Source organism: Carassius gibelio, chromosome A7, assembly GCF_023724105.1.
Source record: "Carassius gibelio isolate Cgi1373 ecotype wild population from Czech Republic chromosome A7, carGib1.2-hapl.c, whole genome shotgun sequence".
Classification (NCBI taxonomy): Eukaryota; Metazoa; Chordata; class Actinopteri; order Cypriniformes; family Cyprinidae; genus Carassius; species Carassius gibelio.
This window is the reverse complement of record NC_068377.1, coordinates 1096373-1109672: the sequence shown is the minus strand read 5'-3', so window position 1 is coordinate 1109672 and position 13300 is coordinate 1096373. Positions and strand designations below refer to the sequence as shown.

Genomic DNA, 13300 nt, shown 5'->3' with positions numbered 1-13300 from the left:
CAACAGCCAGAATCAAAGTTACGCCTTCTTTCTTTACGTGATTATTTGGGCAGCGTTATGCAAATCTTTCCCACACAGTGATGTAGACATGTGGGACTTGTTAGAATGAGGTGTTTAAGGAAGCCGTGGTAGACTTTGATAAAAAAAAAAAAAAAAAAAAAAAACTCCTTGGACTTGAGACTTTAGTCTTTGCAACTTTACAGATCTTCAGACCAAGAGCTTGTAACACTCCAAAGAGAAAGGAAAAAAAAAAAAAAAAAAACAATTGCATCATATGACCCCTTTAAAGTATTTTTGAGTTGATCATAAGTAGCTACTTGTCGTTACATTCAGCAGTACTTTAACCTTATTTCAAAGACAATAGAAGTAATTATAAAATTACATATAAAGATGTACTCACGTCCTACTTAAGTGGATCAAAAACACTCTTAAGTTCAGCAAATTGCACTAAGCTAATATAAATGCAATTAACATGCAATTAAATGTCCAGACACATTACATTCAGATCACACTTAAGTATATTTGGTTAAAGCACATTATTTCCTTAAGTATTCTTTTAAAATATGCTAAAGTGTGCATCTTTTTCCACACACTCTTGATCATGTTTCATGCTGAAAAAAAGTGACGTTGAGGAAGTTCAGTGGCTTAACTTTAACCTGTTGTCTAGTCTAGTAGCTGATATCATAGTCAGTGATTATAAATGACACACATGTCCAAAATATTATTGTACTTTGGCTCCTCCATGCTCAGATGCTGTGAGCCACTCGATTTAGACCAGTTACAATTTTAACGCAAATAATACGCCAAGATGATGTTAAAGGAGCGAGAAAGCCAGCAGGGGTTTATTAACTTCATGCAATTGAATATTTCCACGTGACCCAGATTCAAGGCACAATGATCGAGGCATCGACGGCTCATGACAGAGCAGCAGGTCTGAGTCCAGATGAAGAGCTGTTTGTTCAGGAGCTGCTGAGGACAAACACAGCCTGACTTCAGCATACGAGACACTAACTCTATTTCTCTCTCTTTCTAAATTTAAACCAGCCTTGCAGCTCTGTGTTTCAGTTGTAGAGCAGCGAATAAAGGCAAACGAGCCGCGCCGGAATCAGATGTTCACTTCCTGCATTCAATTCAAACTCTTTGTCCTGGCCCTTAAAATAATAAAACTAATTGGCTCTGACTCACATTCAAACACAATATAATGCACACGTCAACAGTAAAATGAGCCGTGTATCTCTCTGTTTGACATTATTCTGCTCTTTACAGAAGCTAATGGTAAGTGAGGTGTGTGTGTGTGTGTGTGTGTGTGTGTGTGTGTTACCGGCTGACCTGAAGAGCACACACACACTATGAGGCTGTCCTGCAGGTGTGTGAGGTGAAAACTGCCTCTTCGTGGTTTTCTATTTTAGACCCTGCTGAATCTCCAGCTCATCTGTGACGTCACAATCACGGCTCTGCGCCTCTGAGCGCGCTTCACACCGCTGACGGCTTACTCAGTACTTTAAAGATGGTTCATGTCTATAACATCATATGAATACAAGCACACTTTGGGTAGGGTTCACATATCTTACAAGGAATGTTCTGGCAGTCCTCTAAAAGAGCAACTTAATAGCACAAAAAAACATCATTTATAGGTTACATTGTTCAAGGAACTTTGGGGACTTCTGAAACACTGTATTTGGACGTTCTTCTAATTATAATAATAATAATATACTTACTGTTTCGTTACAGTTTGTATAACCAAGCAAAAAAAAAAAAAAAAAAAAAAAAAAACCTTTTTAAACCATTTCACATTAAACAACAACATAACATTTTAACGGGAACTTAAGCAACATATTCTTAGAACACATTTTTGTTAGTGTTGCTCCAGCGAACTTGAAGCATTCTACATATAAATAGGTATAAATGTAACTTTTTTATACTTAACGTTGAGCAGTAACATTACTGTAATGATTGCAAAATGATAAAAAAAAGTAATTGTTAATTTAACGTTCAAATTAGCTAGGAGTGAAAAAAAAAAAAACCTTTTTTATCAGAAGGTTTGTCAGTGTTTTTTCTTTTAGCTTGGAGGAGTTCTTAAATAAACAGAGCTGATTTATATATTTTTTTTTTTTTTTTTTTTACAGATGGATTAATCCGTCGATATGAGGCATTAATTCGCAGCTGACGAGATGATATTTAATATTATTATGATCCATACGACTCAGATGATCTGGAATGTGCGGCGCGTTTCTCCGGCCATCCGGCGGCGCGCGGCGGAACTGCAGGCGCGCGCGTCAGTCTCGCACACACACAAACACGCGCGCGCGCGCACACACACAGAGTCAGGTAGCTCCTCTCCGCGTGCGCGTGTTTCTCTGTGATGCTCGCGGGCGTCGGACGCGCGGATGATCGCGGCTGATTGTCAGTGTGTGGAATAAGACGCTCTTCATCCTCATCCTCATCTTCATCCTCCTCATCACGGCTGTTTCTGGCTGGAGTGACAGAAAGACATAAAACCTTCCTCCGGGTCCTCAGCGCTCCTCTGAAGCTTTTGGGTGAGTCTTCATCATGCTCTTGATCTTCTTCAGCATCTTCATCCTCCTCATCTTCCTCCTACTCTACTGATGATTGTGTTTCTCTCGTGTGTTTCAGTTTCTGCTTTGTGATCTTCAGCGTTTGGAGTAAGTACAGATACTTTCACTCTCTCTAAGTGTGTGTGTGATCGGGACATGTGTGCAGAAACTGTGTGTGTGTGTGTGTGTGTGTGTGAGAGAGAGAGATGAGCTCAGACTCGTGAGTGTCGTTCTGTCAGGAGTGTGTAAATGTGTGTGTGAACCGGACATGTGTGCAGTAGGTGTGTGTGTGGGTGTGTGTGTGTGTGTATTTCAGGTTTGTTGTTGTTGTGGGATTTCTGGGACTCTTATGAAGATGATAAAAATGTCAGAAAAGCTGTAGTGAGACACAAATCAGCCGCTGTGAGAGTGAGATGAGCACAAGCTTACATCTGTGATTCTGTGAGGAGTGTGTGTGTGTGTGTGTGTGTGTTCTGGGTCAGTGGTGCTGTTTCAGTTGGTCATGGGATTTCTGGGTCTCTGATGATGAGGATAATGATGATGATGATGATGGTGAAAAATGTCTGATCAGGCAGAAAAGCTTTGGTGGGAGACCAACTCCAGTCCCTGGTCCAAGTGTGTGTGTGTGTGTGTGTGTGTGTGTGTGAGCGCGCGCTATAATTTGGGACAATTGAGATAAATCTGTCAGAAGCAGAGACGTTCCCATATGGATTATCATCCCATTGTACATACAGTATTTATTTATTTATGTCAAATTCTAATGCATGACTTTTGTTTAGTTCCAGTTTGCAGCAGAAATCTTGCGATCTTTGTTCAAATGGCCAGAGGATTGCTGAAATGTGCTGATGTGCGTGTGTTTGTGCTCATCCTGAACTCTTGAGGTTTTTTTTGCTGATCTCAGTCGAATCTCTCGCTGTTCTCGTCAGTGTCCCGTGTGCTCTGTGGTGTGAATTCATTATTTCTGTTCACATTAATGACTCTTAATTAAAGACAGCTGCTGCTCCACTTTATTCTCTCGTCTCTGTCTGTCTGTACTGTAGTCGATCCGTTCTCTCCAGGGCTCTGGTGATGCTTTCTCTATCAGTAAAGCAGCGGCTTATACAGAACGTGTGTGTGTGTGTGTGTGTGTGTGTGTGTGTGTGTGTGTGTGTGGAGGGGATAAGGCATGTTCTCCTCCTGGATAACGCCCACAGCTCTCTGCTCGGAGCACTGGGCTGTTTAAAGCTTGAAGCGGAAAGATAACAACTCAAATAGAAAATGTTTTTGGGGAGAGCTCATATGTTCATGCAAACGCTGAGAAGGTTGATGTTTCTTTGATTGAGTCTGAGATGTGCAGCGTTTGTGGAAGTCTCGGCTCGATCTGCTAACATCTCTTAAATGTGTTTAATAACACTGCGGTAAAATGCTCAATTTATTCTGACCATTAAAACGCCACAGTCTGAATATTTCACAGTGTGTGTGTGTTTTTCATTTTGTGAAGTTATGTCATTCTGTTTAGCAGCCTGTCTCTCTTTCACACACACACACACACACACACACACACACACACACACACGCACACACACACACACACACACACACACGCACGCACGCACGCGCACACACACACACACACACGCACACACACACACATAGTTTATATTAGGATGTAGTGTCAGGTGATTCGATCTGCTTGCTGTTTGACGTTTTCAGGAGATTCACTTCCATCATGAATATGTGTGTGTGTGTGTGTGTGTGTGTCTGTGTGTGTTTCTGTTTCTCTGTGGAGTGTAAATGAGCAGCTGATATGAAATATTGGAGTATCGGACACACTGGTGTGACATCTAAACTAAACGCCACCTAAAACTATTTTTAACACCATTTCCTTTTCTTTTTTTAAAAAAAAAAGATCTATGTCTGATTATTGCATATAAAGAATACATAATTCATTGAAATTACATAATGAAAACTAAATTAAAAATGCTGAGATTATCTTTAGATTTTCATTTCAAAACCAAATATATATATATAAAAAATCTGTATGTCTTACACAAATGTTAGATTTATGAAAAATAATTATTGTGACATAACAAAATAACAGACAATGTTTTTTTTTAAAAGTCATTAACATATTGTTAGTTTTTTGAAAGCATGATTGTTTTTATTTATTTATTTAAAATTGCATTTTCAGTTAAAAATAATAATAAGATAATAATTATAAAATAAATGTGTTATTAGAAAAAAAAAAAGTATCTTGCATTGTGTTTGGAATTTAATGAAGTTCAAAATGCAATCATAAGCAGCAGTGATTCCTCCAGCGCTCCATCTCTATCCCGAGCTCCAGTCCCAGATTGTGTCCAGTTCTGTGTTCTGGGGGTTTGTTCAGAGCTTGAGCGAATCATGGGACTCAGCTCCTCCTTCAAGAACAGCAAGCTAAATCTGTCAGGACAGAATGAGCAGATGAACCTGTGAAACAAGCAATGGGTTTCTTGCTTCCGACGTCACCTGATTACGTCATGTTTGTCATCCCCAACCCTGCTGGTCTATCTCTTAAATCATGAGCAGTATCATTAGTGCTGATTTTGAGTTCTTTTCTTCTCGTTAATGCTGTTTTGTCTTGTTGGTTTTCACTGTCAGCAGCCGAGCTGCATCTGCTGTTGCAGTATGAACGTACTGTTATTTGTCATGCTAATAAAGCACATTAAAACTGAAACGGAGGGGAGGGGCATGGAGGTGGACGGCAGGCTGGTCTCACTGTGTGATCCACCATCTGCTCTCCTCGACTCGACTTGCAGAGTCAAATAATGAGGAATGAGCGATAGAATAAAACAAGGATGAACAACAATGAAATCAGAAAGTGTATGAGGACGGCAGGAGCAGACAGTCATGTTTCCGATTACCTGCTCCACCTTTTGAGACTAAACCCAACTGCTAGATGTCTCTCTCTCTCTCTGTGTCTCTCTGACATGCTAACATCCTGTCCATATGTTCTCTACACCCCACACACGCTACCCAGCTGAGATGACTCCACCCACTAGGTAAGATGACTCCGCCCATCCGATGACATAACTCCACACTGAGAGATGACTCAGACGCATTGGAGTGAGCTAATCTCGGCCAACTCTTACTCACTAGAGTGCAAGAACTAGAGCTCAATGGGTTGTGTGATTATTTGTCACAGTTTGACACTATGGACAAGTTTGAGGAAACACACATGATGATTAGGTGTCATCAGTACTCAGGGGGTTTGGGTGAAGACCAGATCATATGAGCGTTATTCATGAGTATCCTCTGGCAGCGGTGCCATCAGCAGTCCTCTTCTCACTTTGGAGGAATCAGACAGTATAAGGTATGAAGAGACATAGAGGGCTGCATTCAGGATAGACCCTGTATCCAGACAGATACAGATATTAGGCAGGAATGGGAGACATTGAGGATGGATCAACCCATGGCTCTTCATTTCAGCGAAAGAGTGTGAGAGACACTGCCAATGTCAATAAGTCTGGACACCTGTCTCCTCCACAGCCTTTAACTCGGAGGGTCTAGGTCAGACCCATCTTGTTCATCGACTTGTTCATTCGATCTTTACCACACAGGTGCATTCCCAATATGAAGGATGTCTGAAGTTGTAGCTATCAAATTGTAATCTTACAATATCCCAGTTTGGCTAGGGTAAAGTTAGTTAGTGTGCTGGTTGTCCAAGCTCATTTGGTCGTGCAGTGACTCAAGAGTACTGATATTCATCCCAGCAGCGTAACATTTCACTGGTTGTAGATCTCCACGTTGTTGGTGGTGTGAAGTGGAAGTGGAGTTGTTGTAGTCGGTGTGTTTGTGTTTCCTATGGCTCTATGATCACTTGGGCCCTGTCCCAAATGGGAAACTCCACATGTGTCCATTAAGTCCACAAGGCCATAGGGTGTCCTGTTTGTCATTTTGGCATTCAGACGGGTCATCAGGAGTGCCTCTATACACACTCGATGCTCACATGCTCATAGTTTGGCAACATCTCCTTGACAATCAAAGCTCTGAATAAGTGAAAGTGTGGGTTTCAAGGTCTTAGGGTTTCATTTGGAACAGACTTTCTATCAATTGTGATGGCTGAGCAGGAAACAGAAGACCTGAAGTAAATCTGAGTTATACAGAGCGCTTTGAGTGGAAAGGGGAACATCTGCGGGCTGTTGGTTGCTTAGCTACACAAAACTTGATGCTTTAGGGTCTCAGTATTTAAGTACTCTATATGAATTATTTGTCTATATTAAAAGCAAAACCAAATCTTACGATAGTGATGTTCCCATGCTCGCATTTTGCAGGAATCTAAAAACAATCTTCTGATAATCTTCTCAGAGCTTCATGCAGCAGCAGACAGAGAATGAGCTCAATTCTGAGGCACAGCCCCACTCTCTCAGACTGGTAAAACCTGCCAAGCATCTTGCGGCACACATGGAAGGACCTGAGCTGTCACTTGTGCTACTCCTCACCTGCTCAGACACACACTTCTGCAGTCTCTCAATCTGTGGTCTGTCTGACAGGCAGCGTATGATTCGTCAGATCATGGAGCCTCCATCTCTCTCTGCTGGAGTCAGAAAACAGTCCACACAGTTCTCTCACCATGTCCAGGTGACACATCTAGCAGCATTTAGATGACAGACAATCCGACTTGATTCCGGGCTCCAATAGGAGATTTAGGTGGGCTAGAAACGAGTCAGTCGTACTAGTCTTCAATCATTAGGGATTGAGGTGGACCCTATTTGGTGCTCAGGGACTCTCACCATACAGAGATTCACATTCAGCATGTCATCTGGTCCTAGTGGAGTCTTTTTATTTCCTTGTTTACCTGCTGTGCTGCAATTTTTAGTTTAGTTCCACCTCGGGTCGCAACTATTTAACTATTGAATACATGGTTTAGTGTTTGTACGGTCAAACATGTTAAATAACTTGTTCAGCTAGTTCACGTATGCAAGAACTAACTCATCCATTGGTTGGCTTTTCTTTATTCCTTGCCCTCTACTCTTCTCCTGGAGCCCTTGATGTTTTACCTTACAGCTAACTTACCTTTGCACTTAAGCGTCTCCCAATTCCCCCTCCTGAAGTTTCTCTGCTTATTCAGCAGTCTTCAATTTGCTGGCAGTGAAAGTGTTGTATATACTCTCAGAATAAATGTGCCAAAAATTTACCTCTATTGGTACAACACCTTGTCAAAGGGGCCGTACCCTCAAATAGACACCTATGCACAGTACTTAATTTACACCTACAGTTTCATAATAGAACTATAAGGGTATATATGAATACTCTTAAAAATAATATTAATATTTAGCTTTTAGGGGTAGGCAAGATAGAAAGTTATCCCTTCAATGATACTGGAAACTGTTGTTCCCCGGAAGGTATAATTGTTGCATGGTGCAGAAACTGACCACTCATTAAGTTCATCATGGTCACAAGGATGCTGAGTGTATGTAAATACTCTGACTGAAGCAAGAGACGATACAGTATAGAATATAGCTGCAAGCAGTGATGACGGGTCCAAGCCTCCAGTGCAGAGAACATGCATTTACAGAAACCCTATGGCAGTCTGGTTTTAATGGATATACTGTATTATTACACATATATAACCTAGGGATGGCACGGTTTGCTGAAAAAAACAGAACACGGTTTGACACGCGCTGGGACTGCGTTCCTAAATCTGACAATCATCTGTAATATGGTTTGCTATAAATCGCACGTAAAACAAACTGGGTTTAGGTAATATATGTTTCTGTTGATGGATGCGCATTCTGGCTTCCCAGACATTACAACAATAGTGATGAGAGAAACAAAAAATATTGGACAAACCATTCACTTTTGTTCAACATGAATGTCTTATGCTGGATTATGAGCAGTCATTTATTCTGTCATCATCCAGGTGCTGATAGCGCATGCGCACAGATGAGACCTGAACAGCACACGTTGATATCTGTGTTTAAACTAAACTAATTTAAACATTTAAGAGCCAAAGGACATGAGCTCGTACGCACAGTGAGAAAATTTGTGAGTGCGCTTATCCGAAGCGCACAAACAATTGCCTCAGAACGCACGCAAATATTAAGCTCTCTCTGAAGTATAGTGTTTAAATGGACTAATTAAGACAAAAAATATGCCGAAAATGCCCGTCTTGGTAAGTATCCTACAGCAGACAAGCTAAAGAAGCTTTTGTTACTTTAATAAAGAACAATCTTTAATTTATACAGTCCAATAAGCAGTGCTGTTTTACATTTGATTACTTTATTCAATTTCTGTGCCTAAAAACTAATGCTTGACCTCCCTAAACAAAAATTATTTTTTTTTTATTTTTACTCTGTTGGATTTATTTGTGCTGTTGGTCTTTCTTATTTTAGAAAGTATAGTTTTTCCGTAAACATAGCACATACCGAACTGTACCGAAACCGTGACTCTAAAACTGTGAAACAAACCGAACCTTGAAAAAATTGAAACGTGCCACCCCTAATATAAACACACGCATATATGCACTCATGCACGCACACACACACACACACACACACACACACAGAATGATAAAACTTTGGTAACACGTTACAATACAGCTTAATTTGTTAAAATTAACTATATTATATGTCATGAACACTAATTATATACCATTTATTAATTTTAGTTAATGTTAAGTTAAACAATTATACATTATTAACATTTAAAGTATCTGTAGTTAATGCACTTTGAAATAACTTGAACATTTTTATTAACTTAAATGAAAAATATTAATGAATTCTGTAAAAAAAAAAACAAGTTTGGCATATTGCCATGGCAACAGTATTTAAGCTACCAAGAATCCCTTCACAGTAGTAGACTTTATCTGGACCTGATGGTTAGAAAGAAAAAAAAGAAAAAAAAAAAAACTTGAATGTTGTTCAGTTTTTTTGCTAATTCTTGCAGAAAAGTCATACATTTACTCTGTTATTTATATAAAATTATCTCTACCGTGTCTTGATATTATTCTGATGAAGTAAATCATGTAAAGATAAGAGTCTGATTTCAAAGCATTTTGAATATGACACACTTTTTGCTGCCAGTTGTTGGTGTTATGACTTTGATTCCCATTAGTCACATCTGTGCGATTGGCCTTATACAACATACAAACTGCTGAAGTTTCATCAAAATCAGACACTGTATGTGCAGGTTATAATTACCCACTCCCTGTTTCCCTTTGTTGCAATAGATTTGTCGCCATGGCCAAAATATTGGAGATATCAAAAATCCCTTGGCAATTTAGCATCTCCAATATTTTGAGAATACGTTGACGAGTCTGGTGGCGATTGGATGAAAAACCAAGGAGGAGTATCACAAAATCCACAGGATGCACCTTTAGACACTGTATCAATGCTGAAGCAGAAGTACACCCTCCATATACTGTAGGCCTGGGCGAAAAATCGATTAAATGAATTAATTCAAATTTTTTGTTACAGGCGATTTAAAAAATAAGTAAATCGAGTTTTTGTGTAATGGCGAATTTTTGGCACATGGCAGTATGGCAAGCGACAACAACAACATCATAGCACACAGGAAACAGCAAGCGGCAACATGGCTACCGGTGAGAGTTGGAAGTTTATTCTCAAGAAAGGAATAAAATCATCTGTTGTTTGGAACTGGTATGGGTTTGCTGCCACAGACATGGAGCAAGAGACCCCACGCTGCCTAAAGCTCATCGCAGTCAAAAGTAGCAGCACCAGAGATGTATAAAGTACTAGAGAACCATACTTGAGTAAAAGTACAAGTGCTCTATCAAAAAAGTGACTTGAGTAGAAGTAGAAGTATTCAACATTTTTTGTACTTAAGTATTGCAAGTAGTCTATTTTAAAATTTACTACTCAAGTACTGAAAGTAAAAGTAGAAGTATTGTGTTATGTAGCTATTAAAGAAAGTAGTCAAAAGTTTGAACCTATTGTTTTTACTATTTCAAATGATTAACCTAAAGGACAATCCCAATTCCTTTGACTGTAACTTCTTGTAAACAAAAAACGGTTACTAGGGTTAGTTAGCCCAATTTGCAAAATGATGTCATTAATAACTTACCCTCATGTTGTTTCAAACCCGTAAGACATCACAGGGTCATTTAGAATTTTTTGAAGCATCGAAAATACATTTTGGTCCAAAAATAGCAAAAACTAGACTTTATTCAGCATTGTCTTCTCTTCCGTGTCTGTTGTAAGACAGTTTAAAACAAAGCAGTTTGTGATATTGGGAAGTCGTGGCCTAATGGTTAGAGGGTTGGACTCCCAATCAAAGTGTTGTGAGTTCTAGTCTCGGGCCGGACGGAATTGTGGGTGGGGGGAGTGCATGAACAGTTCTCTCTCCACCTTCAATACCACGACTTAGGTGCCCTTGAGCAAGGCATCGAACCCCCAACTGCTCCCCGGGCGCCGCAGCATAAATGGCTGCCCACTGCTCTGGGTGTTCGCTCACAGTGTGTGTGTGTGTGTTCACTGCTCTGTGTGTGTGCATTTCGGATGGGTTAAATGCAGAGCACAAATTCTGAGTATGGGTCACCATACTTGGCTGAATGTCACTTCACTCACTTATCTGATTCACGAACGAATCATTCAATGTAACCAGATCTTTTTTAAACAGTCCACCAAATCGAACTGAATTGTTTTAAAAAGTTCGCGTCTCCAATACGCATTAATCCACAGATGAATTAAGCTGTTAACTTGTTTAATGTGTCTGACACTCCCTCTGAGTTCAAACAAACCAATATCCCGGAGTAATTAATTGACTCAAACAGTACACTGACTGAACTGATGTGAAGAGAGAACTGAAGATGAACACCGAGCCGAGCCAGATAATGACTCGTTCACAAGTCAAGAACCGTTTCTGTCCGATTCGTGAACCGAGGAGCTGATGATACTGCGCATGTGTGATTTAGCGTGAAGCAAACCGACACACAGAGCGTCTGGAACCGAACTGATTCTTTTGGTGATTGATTCTGAACTGATTCTGTGTTAATGTTATGAGCCCATGTGCAGTCAACGCCAATGATGCCATTGCATCGAGCGCAAAAGAATCGGTGAACTGTTTTCTTCAACTGGTTTATTGAATCGAACTGTCAGAAAGAACTAACGTTACTGGTCATCCGAAAACCGATGCAACCGGTTCTTGACTCGTGAACGAGTCATTATCTGGCTCGGCTCGGTGTTCATCTCTCTCTTCACAGCAGTTCAGTCAGCACGCGCAGTCTCGCTTGATTCGCTCAATGATGTGCCAGCTTCATCAAACATGCCATCCACAGTTCTGGCAGTGGTTTGTAATGGAATGATTCGTAACATTATTATAATTGTAACGAGTAACGATGCAGCACATAAAAAAAATATCGGAGTAAAAGTATTAAACTCAGCGAAAATATGTACCGAGGTAAAAGTGGAAGTAGGAGAAAAAAATAATACTCTAGTGAATGAAAATGGGGGTTACATTTGTCTTGCTATTGATTAAGGGGTGCTCCGATCACGATCGGCTGATCGTTAAAGCGCATCTCGTCAGTAAAGCCGGTTCTCTAATCAGCTGTAAATTCCCTCAGGTGCGTGATTTCACATCGAGCAGCTGTTACTACAAGGAGCCATAACTGAGAAGATGCACAAATCCACTTCATTTTCAGCGTTTATTTGCGCATCTTCTCAGTTACCAAATGGCTCTGTGTAGTAACAGCTGCGCGATGTGAAATCACGCACCTGATGGAATTTACCGCTGATTAGAGAACCGGCTTTACTGACGAGATGCGCATTAACGATCGGCCGATCGTGATCGGAGCAGCCCTACTTTTGATTAAATAAAAGCTAAATTTGCTTTAAGTTGTCTGCTGTTTGTACTTATTGCTTTCCTTAAGTAGGGGGGAAAATCTGAAAAAAATCGGAAATCGAATTAAAAAAAATAAAATTGGAGATTTTATTTTTAGGCCATATCGCCCAGCCCTAATATACTGTTTCCATAAAGTCATACAATTTTCAACTTTCAGATTTCTTTGTAGATATGAACAGAATTTGTCTTTGAATATATCCTGTTTTTTTATAATTTCTGTGGTTAATTTGTGCTTCTGCACACCGCTTTCCTCACAGTCCCACAACTGAGACTTCTAGACTTGACAGATTTCCTCTGTGATTTCTGTTGATTATTTGTGTCTTTTGCTCACCAGGAGACAAAGAACAAAGGAGTGAAAATACAATAAACTAAGAATATAACAAAAGGACTGTAAGACATGCAGAATTAATCAGCATGGAGAATGGCATCCTGATGGTAATAATAACAACCTTCTTAGACATGTGCTGGCATTCGGTAATGCAATATATCACGGTAATGAATATGCACAATATTGTTATTGTGGGCACTTCTAAATACTGTGAATACATATATGATACAAATTATTCAGAATTTGGTATGCATTTTAAGAAAACTTTTCCCATCAACTGGTCAAACTGCACAACACCGCTGTATCCTGCTTAAAAGACTCGTGTGCCGCTCTGATGTAAACAAGCACGCATGAGAAGCACATAGGGGAACACGTGAGAGACACACATTCACTCTCTGACAGCAGATGGTGCTAAACTGCAGAAGATGCTGCCCTTACTCTGGAAGCCCCATAAATAAATCAGCTGCTCTAGTTTCTAAAACATATTTAAACAATTTTAAATAGCAATTCTGATTTGTGTATTTGCTATGTTGTTCATCACAGTGCCAAATACTTAAAGGGTTAGTTCACCCAAAAAGGAAAATAATGTCATTAATAACTT

The 13300-nt window shown here is 39.9% G+C and overlaps 1 protein-coding gene across 37 annotated transcripts in view; it reads left to right on the top strand.

Moving 5' to 3' along the window:
* The first annotated feature begins 2334 nt into the window (after window positions 1–2334).
* Window positions 2335–13300, top strand: part of LOC128017574 (receptor-type tyrosine-protein phosphatase delta) — a 294348-nt gene continuing 283382 nt past the window's right edge. For 14 of the 37 annotated variants that reach the window (XM_052603004.1, XM_052603001.1, XM_052603013.1 and 11 more), the window contains exons 1-2: window positions 2336–2537; window positions 2635–2663. The gene's annotated coding sequence lies outside the window, so the exon portion shown is untranslated. Of the gene's footprint in view, window positions 2538–2634; window positions 2664–13300 lie in introns of all 37 variants that reach the window. The other 23 variants (XM_052602980.1, XM_052602992.1, XM_052602991.1 and 20 more) reach the window with 3 other exon arrangements.